General features: G+C 39.6%; 1 protein-coding gene across 5 annotated transcripts in view; it reads right to left on the bottom strand.

The window, feature by feature from the left end:
• The window catches only part of ARHGAP24 (Rho GTPase activating protein 24), a 614,546-nt gene that overhangs the window by 188,307 nt on the left and 412,781 nt on the right, over positions 1-13,458 (bottom strand). The window lies entirely within an intron of this gene.

Here is a 13,458-nt window from a genome sequence, read left to right on the forward strand (position 1 = left end):
GTACAATATTTATCCTTTAGTATGTGATGGTTTGGTTATGTGGACTGGCTTGTTGTTATTCATTTAAACTTCTTTCAATACCTAATTGAGATATACCAAATTATTAATGATGTTGTCAATTGTGGCTAAATATAAGTCAAGAAATGTTTACAGTGATGACTGAAGAAACTATTTTCTATCTTGCTTGTAAAGATATTAATGGAATGCCCTTCTGTCCTAAACCAGTTAACCCTGGGGCTGGTATATCCCAAAACTTCAACAAGGTATCAGTAATGACTTTCTATCCAAGGCTTATGAAAGATACTCACCTTTGCTGTAGGTGGGAGGAGTTGAACAAATGATTCTGCAATGATCTCCTCTATGACTTCCAGGATTAATCTTCCAAATCACCTATCTTCCCTCATCATACAAAACATTTTTTTTTTTTTTTTTGCTTTACTCAACTGCTTTTCCTTTTGGATCTTTTTCTCTCATAATTAACACAGATGATTACTACCATATGGACATGTGAATGACGGAACAGGGATGGAAAGTGTCATTCAAAAATCTCAAACAAGACTGAAGAAGAGCTGCTGTATGAGGGCCAACTTTCTTTCATTCTAGACTTAAAAGTTCACATTCTCTAGAGGATTTCTCTTGAGCTTCCTTCTCTCTGATAATTTTCAGAAAATAAAATATGAACAGAGGCAGCGGGAAGATGGAGTGGAGTTAATACCTTCGAATGTCTGGACATCTAGTTTCAGACCACCCCTCTCTGGGGAAGGCTAAGGAAAGCTGGCTACTAACAACATACTTCTTTTTTACCTGAAAAAAAAACTTAAAATACTTTCATCTGAGGCAACTGAAGTAGCATCAGAGACAATAAAGTGTAACTGACGGGTTCACATTAAACCAGTAAAGGTTTATGGGGAAGAGGGATTTAAACAGCTGAACAGAAGCTGACCTAGAGAAGAGCACTACCGCTCAGAGGTGAATCTCATCACCTGCCTGGATACAGTCTTGGAATGGCAGGGTGTGAAAATGCCCAGTCACCCCTAGGACTGAACAGTGGGAATTCTGCCTTATATTGATGCCTGCTACACAATTTTACCGAAAAGATCATATTGAGGGGCTTCTCTGGTGGTTCAGTGGTAAAGAATCTACCTGTCAATGGAGGAGACATGAGTTCAATCCCTGGTCTGGGACGATCCCACACACTGCGGAGCAACTAAGCCAGTGCACCACAACTTTTGAGCCCGTGCTCTAGAGTCCACACACCACAACTACTCAAGCCCACGTGCCTTCCGGCCTGTGCTTCACAGCAAGAGAAGGCACCACAATGAGAAGCCTGTGCAGGGCAACTAGAGTAGCCCCCACTCACCGCAACTAGGGAAAAGCCAGTGCAGCAAGGAAGACCCAGTGGCGCCAAAAGTAAACAAATACATACGATTACAAAAAGACCACGTTGAAATAAACAGCATAGTTTGGGGATTGGAGGAAAAATACAAAAATGCTGGCATGTCCAGTCTTTCATTATAAGAAGAAATAAACAACTATATAAAACTATCAACAACTAAATAAAAAATATGCATTAGTTAGGAAAAAGTCCTTCTGCTCCCAAGAAGGACAGATCAGCATTGCGTTTATACATGTCCACAGAGGGGAAAATTGAAAATTGTCTAGGGGTGCTGGGATGGGGTTTGGAGGGAAGGAAGGGGTGATGTGGAGACAGAGATTAAGAGAAGGACTTAGGGTCTCCCCAGGTGGTGCTAGTGGTAAAGAAACCCCCGGCCAAAGAAGGAGATGTAAGAGGCACGGGTTTAGTCCCTGAGCTAGGGAGATCCCCTGGAGAAGGAAATGGCAACCCACTCCAGTATTCTTGCCTGGAGAATCTCATGGACAGAGGAGTCTGGTGGGCTACAGTCCAAAGGGATGCAAAGAGTCAGACACAACTGAAGCAACTTAGATTAGAGGGATAGGGACCCATATGCTGACCTCAGAGTAAGAAAAAGCCATTGGAATAGTGGGGTTTGAAATACCCCATGGAGATAACAGGACCAGAGGAGAATGGTGACTTAGCAAAGCTCTGGCTCCAAGGTTGGACAAAGCCATCAGTGACCTTGGCACAGAAGCAACAGAATCATCCATCATCAGGGCATTGTGTGGCTTGGGCATTGATCATTTCAGCCTTGTGTAGGTTAAAGACCTGAAAATCCTTTCTCTGAAATTTTAACACAGCCCCTGTTTGGAGGTGGGAAAGATGAGAAGAAGAGGAAAAATAATGGCTAAGGCTGAATTTATATTTCTTAACTATACTGGTGACTTAAATTGCAGAGTTTAGTTTAAGATGGTGAGAGAAACAATGAACTGTTAGGCACTGAGTCAGTTGTCGAGTAAAAATTATACTGTGACAAATATTTGTACAATCTTACAAAATACAAAAGGCGTTCTGGCTTGAAGATACTGATTATTACTTGGAAATATCTTTCTGACACCAGGCCTCTCTGATTTGGATAAAAGGGTAAATATAGCTGTTCTGCTGCTGCTGCTAAGTCGCTTCAGTCGTGTCCAACTCTGTGCGACCCCATAGACCGCAGCCCACCAGGCTTCCCCATCCCTGGGATTCTCCAGGCAAGAACACTGGAGTGGGTTGCCATTTCCTTCTCCAATACATGAAAGTGAAAAGTGAAAGGGAAGTCGCTCAGTCGTGTCCAACTCTAGCTACCCCATGGACTGCAGCCTACCAGGCTCCTTCATCCATGGGATTTTCCAGGAAAGAGTACTGGAGTGGGTGCCATTGCCTTCTCTAGAACAGGCTAATACAGACCTTCTGTCAAGTTAAACAGCGTATCACAAATGTTTTTCTCTGCCACCTGAAAAATGCTTTATTCAGATTGACCCAAAGATAATTAGAATTGGCAAAAAGCTATATGTAGCAAAACCTACCTATTTTGAGACTGTCATGAGCTTTCTCTTAATTATCTAATTCTTGAGTTTCATTGTATCCCCATTTTACAAATGGAAAATTAGAACTGGAGATTGTGTGTGTGTGTGTGTGTGTTAGTCACTCAGTTGTGTCCAACTCTTTGCGACTCCATGAACTATAGACAGCCAGGCTCCTCTGTGCACAGAATTCTCCAGGCAAGAATACTGGAGTAAGTTGCCATCTTCTTCTTGAGGGGGTCTTCCCAACCCAGGGATTGACCCTGGATCTCCTGCATTGCAGGCAGATTCTTTACCACCTGAGCCACTAATAAAGACTCAACTAGAGATTATCAAAGTAAATTTATGAACATAATTATCATTTAAAGAGAGAACTGGTGAAAAATCTTTATTTCTTAATTCCCATTTTTGCGTCTGTCTTAAGAGATAGCAAGGGGTTATGTAGCAACCTTCTCTTGAATTCCTAATCCATCCCCCAGAAAAAAACACAAGTTACATCCATAGGGAACAACTGTTACACAATAGATAATGTCATCTGTCTCAGGCATGTTAGGATTGTTTCCTAAAGCCTTCTCTCGAATGAAATGAGAAATAGAATGCATAATTTTAGACCATGCATTTCATGGTTTTCTAACACTACTGCCAAATGCAAAATGTTTTCAATAATGACCCTGCCACACACTGTAAGCTGCAATGAACTTTAGCTTTATTGGCAGAAAGCATTGCTTCCTTGCTAAGAAGTATGTGACAGAGTCCCCTAGATGCAACTTATCCCTGAATCTACTTCAGGCTTCTCCTGGACTCCTCACCTTAGATCCGAGGTAACCAAGACTGATAAAGTGCAACTGGTTTAATCTATCACACTTTCCAGTCTGTAGGGAAACTTACTTAATTGGGAGCCATTAAACTGAATCATATTGGAACAAGTTTAGTTTCTAAATCCAGAGTTCCTGTTTGCTAAGTGTTAAAGTGTTAGTGTGTTAAATCACTCAGTCATGTCTGACTCTTTGAAATCCCATGAATTGTAGCCCGCCAGATTCATCTGCCCATGGAATTTTCCAGGCAAGAATACTGGAATGGGTTGCCATTCCCTTTTCCACGGGGTCTTCCCAACCCAGGGATCAAACCCGGGTCTCCTGCATTGCAGGCAGGTTCTTTACCAACTGAGCCACCAGGGAAGCTGAAGAACCAAGTCAAACAGGTTCTTAAAAATCTAGTCAAATAAAGCAGTTGAATGGGGGTAGGCTGCTGGTATGAAACAGAGGAAATGTTACATGTACAAAAGAGGGTAACAGTGTGTCTGATGAACACATCTTTAATCTGGGATTTGTGGATTTAGCATGAATTTCCCAGGTGGCTCAGTGAGTAAAGAATCTGCCTGTGATGCAGGAGCCTCAGGAGACAGGGGTTCAATTCCTGGGTCAAGAAGATCCCCTGGAGGAGGGCATGGCAACCCACTCCAGTATTCTTGCCTGGAGAGTCCCATGGACAGAGGAGCCTGGTGGGCTATGGTTCATAGGGTCACAAAGAGTCAGACATGACTGAAGTGACTGGGCAAGTACACATGGACTTCAAAGAGTCTATGATGCCTTGCCTGAAATTGGATCCAAGAGTCTGTGATTATCTGCACAAGTGAATTTTTCTAGGGAGATTATCCTGACTAAATTTCCAGATAGGTTTGTTGAGGACAGCTGTCAAGGGTTTGCCACTGCTCGGTTGTGGCTGACCTCTTCTTGAAGCTCAAAGCTGATCAGCGCGACTCTACGTGGAGCATGCAAAGTTAATGAGCACTAATGGGGCATTAACAAAAGGCCAAAGGAAAAATCTCAAACTCAGGAAATTTACATTTTAATGCAGTGGCACACCTGAGCAAAGTATCTCAAATCATAAAGCCTTCGCTATTAACCCTACACAGCAGGGGAATCATCTGTGAGCAAGACAAATTTTAATATAATCCCTAATCAACACAGCAGAGGAGAGAATTTCACATCTCTGTCTTCCAGATGGTGCCGTTTTATCAGAGCTTCACTTCTTGGTATGCTCAGTTAATTAAAGTCCTTACTGTTTGTTAATGGCAGATTTGTGCAGCAAAAATGACTCTGAAACAGATGTCGGCAAATTTGTCAAAGTGGCTGGATAATCATCCTGACTGCTCTGAAGGACCATTCCATTTCACCCACACCCAGACTTTCACCTTTGAAAACGGAGCAAGGGGAAGGGGTAATGGTGGAAAGGGAAATAACAGCCAGATCCTTGGTCAAAGTCATTCACTTTGCAAGGAATGATCAGTAACGAAGGCATTTCGGCAGACAGTTTCAAATGCAGAAGTATCAAGATGATATATTTTTATGAGACTCTGCCTACAAGTTTCACTGCAGTCTCCCTAATCAACTTGCATGCACACTTGCTATAAACTTGCAGCTCAAATAAACTTTTATCTCATATCTTTGTTCCTGTTTTGTCAGCCTATGTCTGCAACTATAATGGCACCCTATTATAACCAGAGATTAAAGGAAAAGGGAATAAGGAGAAGCCAGTGATTAACACAAAAATCAACCAAAGCTACGGCAGGTAACTTGTCTCTCCTCTAAAGCTCTGTGGATCTTTGAACTCAAAATTGCAGAAGGGGAGTTTGGAATATTGTTTGTCCTTTGGCAATTTTCAGAGCACTGAATATAGTGAATGCTTCCAATAGGAAAACACAAGAAAGGGTTAGAAAACACAGAGTCATTACAATAAGATAAAATAAAACAGTTAAAATATATAAAGCCCTGTACAGATGCCACATCTTTTTAAAAATTAATTAATTCTGGTCTCTCAGAAATGTATCACTTATGATGTAATATATAATGATGAAAAAATCTTTATCTGGCCTAGTAATTTGATTTGCATTTCTGAGCTGCCTAATCCAAGTGCACAGGCATGTGTGTGTAAGTGTGTGTGTTTTAAATAAACCAAAATCACTTATATACTGTTTGGTAGTATTACCTAGTTCTTTTAAAGAAAAAAACAAGTTATCTCCTTTATGTTAAAATATAATGTGTTTTTTTGTGATTCATTAAATTTTTGCTTTATATAGAATTTTATATCTAAATTTTGCATATGATATATTTCAGTATATAGTTAGTAAAATTATTGATGGGTATACAGGAAAAATGTTATATAAGACCTATTGTAAAGATGAGAAAGAGCTGCCTTGAAGAAACATGGAATCATTTGTCAAAGTTATTGGGGCTGAACAAAAACCAGGACTCGAGTGGCTTCCATATCAAGCTTTTCTTTTTTTTTTAAATTATATAGCACATCATAATAAACTTCACAAAACTTTAAAAAAATTTCTTAACTCTAACAGTACATATAGTCCCATTCCATAATATCCTATTTAAATAATTTACTTATTTATAAAAATATTGGGTTGGCCAAAAAGTTTGTTTGGGTTTTCTGTAAGATATTTCTTCCTGTGATTGGGAATAGAGCATTTACATTTATAATAAATAAAAATGTGTGAAAGTAGTAGAAGCCTCTTCAATAAAATTATGCAAAGAGTCATGGCACACTGTTTTCAAAGTCACTTTACATGGCCCCACAGTAGAGGGCACGGAGAAACTCCCAGAAAAGAGGTGAGAACTGCCTTTCAAATAACCAGCCTGGGAAATGGCAGAGGGATATTGTGGCTGTACATTTTAGAAACATAAAAATCTCTTAACTTCTAAAAACTTTTGGGGACAAATTAAACTTCAAGTCCATGAAACAAAAGGAAATATATGCGAACACAAAGATTAAAAATGTAAAGGGAAAAAGGCAAAATGAGCATCATAACAAAAGATACACAAATTGTTCCAACGTGCAGGTGTGAAAGTATTAGCCTAGTTCTCTGATCTAGTGAAGATTTCCCACCTTTCCTCCCCTTCACCCCAACAATGGGGAGGAGACCTTGAAAGGGATCCATCATCCATCTGTCGTAGACAACAGATAAGCTCTATTTTAGTTAGGAAAATGTTATTAGTCATTAAGCACACTTGCCCATAGTTCTAGCATTTTCTAGTATTTAGAAAACTCTGCTCATGGGAAGCTCAGCCAGTGGAGAAGGTGACCACTGGTAACCATGGACTCCCATAGAAGCTTCACTCAAGCACAGAGCCAGACCTAGACGTTTCATCTTAGTATTCTGAAGTTTACAAAGTACAGGGCTAAACACGACACGTTCCCACTGTGCATCAGACAATTCATTCATCTTCACATATAACTTGTTTTTATCTTAACCTAGTATTTTTCCTAATTATTGTTCTGCAAATGCAGAAACAGAAATGAATAAGTGCTAAAATAACTTCCACGAACTTTGCTAAAGATCTGGGAATTCCAAAGCAAGTTAATCCAATTCAGATCCCTGCTCTTTTCATTTCAATGTGTTGCCTATTAAAACTATCTTGACTTTCCATAAAAAATATTTTTCAAACTGAACATTAGCTACTTTAAATCTAATTGTCTTGATTTTTTTCTATTTAAAATTAAGTATTATTATTCTTTATTTACCATTGATAAGTCAATAATCATAATGTTTGACTATTTCTCTGGACATTTCCACATTCAAGTCTTAAGTTGAACTCTTTTAAGTTTTCTGTTGCTTGGAGTTGAGCACATGAAAAGCCAATCCTAGCTCAAAACTCTTTCTAGCTTTAAAACATATAGGCAGTGGACTAAGAGGAAATTATTTTATTTGAAAACCTTTCAGTTCAGTTCAGTTCAGTCGCTCAGTCGTGTCCGACTCTTTGTGACCCCATGAATCGAAGCACGCCAGGCCTCCCTGTCCATCACTAACTCTCGGAGTTCATTCAAACTTACATCCATCAAGTCGGTGATGCTATCCAGCCATCTCATCCTTTGTCGTCCCCTTCTCCTCCTGCCCCCAATCCCTCCCAGCATCAGAGTCTTTTCCAATGAGTCAACTCTTTGCATGAGGTGGCCAAAGTATTGGAGTTTCAGCTTCAGCATCAGTACTTCCAATGAACACCCAGGACTGATCTCCTTCAGAATGGACTGGTTGGCTCTCCTTGCAGTCCAAGGGACTCTCAAGAGGCTTCTCCAACACCACAGTTCAAAAGCATCAATTCTTCGGTGCTCAGCTTTCTTCACAGTCCAACTCTCATATCCATACATGACCACAGGAAAAACCATAGCCTTGACTAGATGGACCTTTTTGGCAAAGTAATGTCTCTGCTTTTGAATATGCTATCTAGGTTGGTCATAACTTTCCTTACAAGGAGTAAGCGTCTTTTAATTACATGGCTGCAGTCACCATCTGTAGTGATTTTGGAGCCCAAAAAAATAAAGTCTGACACTGTTTCCACTGTTTCCCCATCTATTTCCCATGAAGTGATGGCATCAGATGCCATGATCTTAGTTTTCTGAATGTTGAGCTTTAAGCCAATTTTTTCACTCTCCTCTTTCAAAACATAGGCTTCCCTGGTGGTTCAGTAGTAAAGAATCCACCTACCAATGCAGGAGACTCAGGTTCAATCCCTGGGTCAGGAAGATCTCCTGGAGAAGGAGATGGTAATCCACTCTAGTATCCTTGCCTGGGAAATCCCATGGACAGAGAAGCCTGGCTGGCTGCAGTCCATGGGATCACAAAAGAGTTGGGCATGAATTACCAACTAAACAACAACATTCAATACATATAAATGCTATCTTAACTGGTCTTTACAACAACCTTTAATAAAAAGTATTAGGAGGTCCTAAGAAGTTAAGTTATTTGTTTAGGTATGTATAGCTAGCTACTGGTGGAAATCCTTGGAAGACACGAAGCCAATACTATCAGTTCTCATCCAAACATTGTCTACAAAAGGGTCCTAGTTAATGGATTTCAGTTATTTCAATGTACCACCAAGTTTATCCCTATTGTGAATGGCTCAGTCTGATTATTAGACTTGTTACATAGAATGTCCATGCTTCAGATTCCAGGCTCACCTAGTCGCCTTTCATTGTCATCTAGATATCTTATATATCTTAACTGCATGGAGCATAGACGATGATTTTACTGATGAGAGGGATCCAGCTCAAGCAAAATCGGGGCTGGGGTTCTGGTCTTCTCTATCATTATCTTGAGCTTGGATAATGTCAATAATCTATGATACATGAATACACTAATAATGAGCTCACAGAATCCGACTAATGTATTGCTATGGTAAGGAATGCCTCCTTGAGATAGCTGGCTCATTTCTAGTTTCTGCCTATGCAAGCACAAGGTTTATTCCACAGGTAACACTTAAAACAATATTCAAAGGATTTATACAGTATAGAGAAATGTAACAGTCCCAAAGATACTCTGGTTACTCCTATTTTATTTAGAATATATCACGAGACACCATCATTTCATATGCTTCATATGAAGGAAGAAACTGTGAATATATTTCAATTTTTACCTGGAAACAAAATTCCTATAGCATAAAAACTCATCTTTCACGAGAGAGAGAAGTCAAATTTTAAAATTAACTACATAGAAAATTTGGTATAATGCTTGGTTAATTAAAGCTAGACTCGGTAACTTTTCCCAGGCTTTTTACTTAAAGTAAAATTAGACCAAACTCAAAATATAAATGACCAAAATAAAACTATTTCCTGGACACAGACTCTCATTAATCAGGAAGTCATTATAATAGGAATATATGCTGCTGCTGCTGCTGCTAAGTCGCTTCAGTCATGTCTGACTCCCAGTGACCCCATGGACTGCAGCCCACCAGGCTCCTCCATCCATGGATTTTCCAGGCAAGAGTACTGCAGTGGGATGCCATTGAGGAGACAGTAAAATACAAGTTTAGAAATTTACTGCCCAATTAATTGTTACTTGTATGCATTTTAAAATTGCTATCCTTGAAGAACAAAAAATAAAGAAAAACGTGGAAACCTATAAAACTGTACATAGTTGAAAATGACTGACCATGAATGACTGAGACATAACCATCCATACACCATCTGTTCTTTGCTGTATTCATCTTAAAGCTGTATGTCCTTCAGAAATTATGAGTCATTTATAAATTTAACAAAGGAAAAAAGATACTGCGTTTAAATAATTTCTTAATGTAAACTCCCTTTTTCTCTTACTGAAAAATTTCAACTGGAAATATTAAGTCAACTGGATATATTCCCCTTGTGAATATCTAGGTTATAATCTACCTGTGCTATAGCTTTCTTGCATAATATAAGGCAAACTTTAAAATTCTTCCTGATTTCTAACATTGAAGGAAAATAAGAAGACTATAAGATTATAAGCATTTTTTCCATATAGCCTGGTTCAGTTGCTCTGCGTCAATAAGTTCTAGCCTTTTGATATCGCTTCATAAAATAAATTTATATTCTAATAGCTAATTCTAAAAGCAAGAACAGCTTATGCTTGAGCATTTATATATATATATATATATATATTTTTTTTTCTCCTCTTCCTCTTTCTCCTCCTCTTTTCCTTCTCCTTCTTCTGATTCCTACCTTTGTACTACGGTGGTTTGGGATGTTGTTATTTTAACATTTGGAGCCTACTTCAGCCTGGGATCCATCTGCTGCTAGGCTCTTCCTGAGCAAATCAACGCCGCTACAAGAGCCAAGAGCTGGGAGGAACTCAGCCATCAGTCACTAGCACAGACCTGATCTGGTACCTTAGTGCTCATTCTAACTTTTCTTTTTCCTCATTTATATGTTTTGATATTGTTTTTTTTTTTTTTTTTGCTTTTTCCTGATATTATTAAAATATCTGATTTTGGGAATAAATAGCATGAGTACCTATTTTCTTTTTATTTCTTACATATATCCCGACAGGATATATATACTTAATGTATATTAATGTTAATACTTAATTTTGCTTACCATGAAGAAATCAAAAATTGAAAGGGAACTGATTTTTTGATTCCCTGGTTCATTATCAGAAATCCAGCCTCACTTTACTACCAATATTACTTTTAATCATAATTTTAAATAATTTTACTCTTGTATATAAAGTTGCCAAAAAAAAAAAAAATCACACAGATTTCCTATGTACCCTCTACCCAGATTCCTCTAAAGATAAACATATTTGAAAATCATAGAATGGTGATCAAAACCAGAAAAGTAACATTTGTACAATACCATTAATAAAAAACCAGATCTTATTGGTGCTTTGCTAGTTTGTACATACAGTCAATGGGGGTTGGGGGTTATAGTATAGTTTGTTGTCCTTTAGTCGCTCAGTCATGTCCAACTCTTTGTGACCTCATGGACTGTAGCCCACCAGACTCCTCTGTCCATAGGATTCTCCAGGCAAGAATACTGGAGTAAGCTGCCATTTCCTTCTCCAGGGGATCTTCCTGACCCCAGGATCGAACTCAAATCTCCTGCATCTCCTGCGTTGGCAAAGTGGCTTCTTTACCATTGAGCCACCAAGGAAGCCCATAGTATAGTTAGTTCTATGAAATGCATCACATGTATTGATTTGTAGAACTATCATGGTAATCAGGATGCAGAGCTCTCCCATCACCCCAAAGAAACTCTCATGGTACACTTAAAGTCACAACCTCCCAAATTTCAACTCCTGCAATCGCAGCTTAGTTCTCCATCAGTATAATTTTGTCATACATTTCAAGAATGATTTAGAAAATTGAATCACACTGTAGACAGTCTTTTGAGATGTTTTTTTTTTTTTTCCCAGCACAGTGCCTTTAAAATCCACCCACATTTTTGTTTATATTAATAGTCTGTTTCCCTTTTTACTGAATTATATTAGATGGTGCATATACGCTGCTATTGTGGAGAAAAATGTTTTGATAAGTATATCCATCCTCTCATCTTTGAAAAAAAGTTATATTTTATACATTTTTTCATTCTGTTTTAACAAAAATCCCGAGTTCAAAACTTAATTCAGACACTAGCATTTTTCCTTTGTAGTTTTTCCTTTGAGTATAAACTCAATGGATTTGATTAAGCTAGATGGTCTAAATTGTATTCAAGATCTAAAATCTTGTAAAAACTGATGTAAGACAGTGAATAAGCTCAAAGGGGCATAAGGAACGTCTTTAAGGCATGCACGAAATTCTGACGTTTCCCTCCTTAGCCCGTGCTCCTATTCATCCAGAAGTGTTTTGGCCCATCCAGTGCAACCTCCTCGTAGTCTGGTGATGTCAATCCAGTGAGGGTAAGGGTAAGGGAAGCAGAAACATAATGCCATGGGACTTCCCTGGTGGTCCAGTGGTTAAAAATACACTTTTCAATGCAGGGGACATGGGTTTGATTCCTGGTTGGGGAACTAAGATTCCGCATGCCTTGGGGCAGCTAAGACCATGGGTCACAACTACTGAGTCTTCTCACTCTAGCGCCTGCGCTCTGTACCTAGAGACAGTTCACACACTGAAATGAGGAGTCTACACGATCAAAAAAAGGAAAAGGAAAACATAACGCCAGACGAGGGAACACATGCATGTGCACATGCATACACACACACACACACACACACACACATACCAGACACACCGATTTGAAGATGGCTAAAGTCAGACAAATCTGAATTAACAGTACGCCAGTACTCCATAACAGGATTTTCATTACAACTGCCGAGCGGAAAAGCTCTTTGGCTGCTAAGTTCTTGAATTCATCCTGCCACAATATGGATGCAGTCAGCCTAGGAAGAAGCCACCCAAAGGAAAGAAATATAGAGAATCAGAAAATAAGCAACATTTTTGAGATGCTGACATCATTTGAGATTTCACTTGCGATCTCACTACATTTACTCTGAATCCATCCTTTTTCCCTGCTCTGTGAAAATGGTACACGCATGTGTGCTCAGTCCATCTTTGTGAGAGCCCAGGAAAGGATACTGGAGTGGGTTGTCATTTCCTCCAGGGGATCTTCTCAACTCAGGGATCAAACCTGGACCCTTCCCGACCCCAGGGATCAAACTCGCATCTCCTGCGGCTCCTGAATTGTCAGGTAGATTCTTTACCCCTTGTGTCTCCTGGGAAGCCCTGTGAAGGTGGTTAGGTTCGATCTAAAAATATTTCCTTTGCCAGTTGGCACCGTGTTAAAACTTGGCCAGTAGAGGGCATATGAGAGACATTGCAGAAGAAAGTAGGTGTTGCTTCCTGGTTCCTGTCTGTTGGCTCTACAGGTTCTCCAGCTTCCAGCCCTTCCAGTGTATAGAGGCTTTCTTGGTGCCCAGCAACTGCAGCTCTGGCAGCTTCTTTTGCATCAAGCATCTACAGTGCATCCCGGCCCTAATAGTCAGTGGCCAGCAGTTTCCCCCATACCTCCTCAGGCCCTTTGGTAACAAGCATCTCCAGTGAGACAACTCTCTGTGAGTTTTCTGACACCCTGGACAGCACATTTCAGCCATGTTCCAAAGGAAAAATTTTGAGAAAGTTCTGCCAGTGCTGTACCACAGTGATACTTGGCCATTTAGTGAGCTAAGGCCATACCCTGTCCAAAGGTTTCTGGATTTCAGCAGGGTGGGAGGGGTGGGAATTTCATTGGGCAATCAATCACACCTCTAGGACTCATAGCTGCTCTTTATATCTGAAA

The sequence above is a fragment of the Bos grunniens genome, chromosome 6 (assembly GCF_055505025.1).
Source record: "Bos grunniens cultivar Pamir isolate PY7600 chromosome 6, Bosgru_T2T1.0, whole genome shotgun sequence".
Lineage (NCBI taxonomy): Eukaryota > Metazoa > Chordata > Mammalia > Artiodactyla > Bovidae > Bos > Bos grunniens.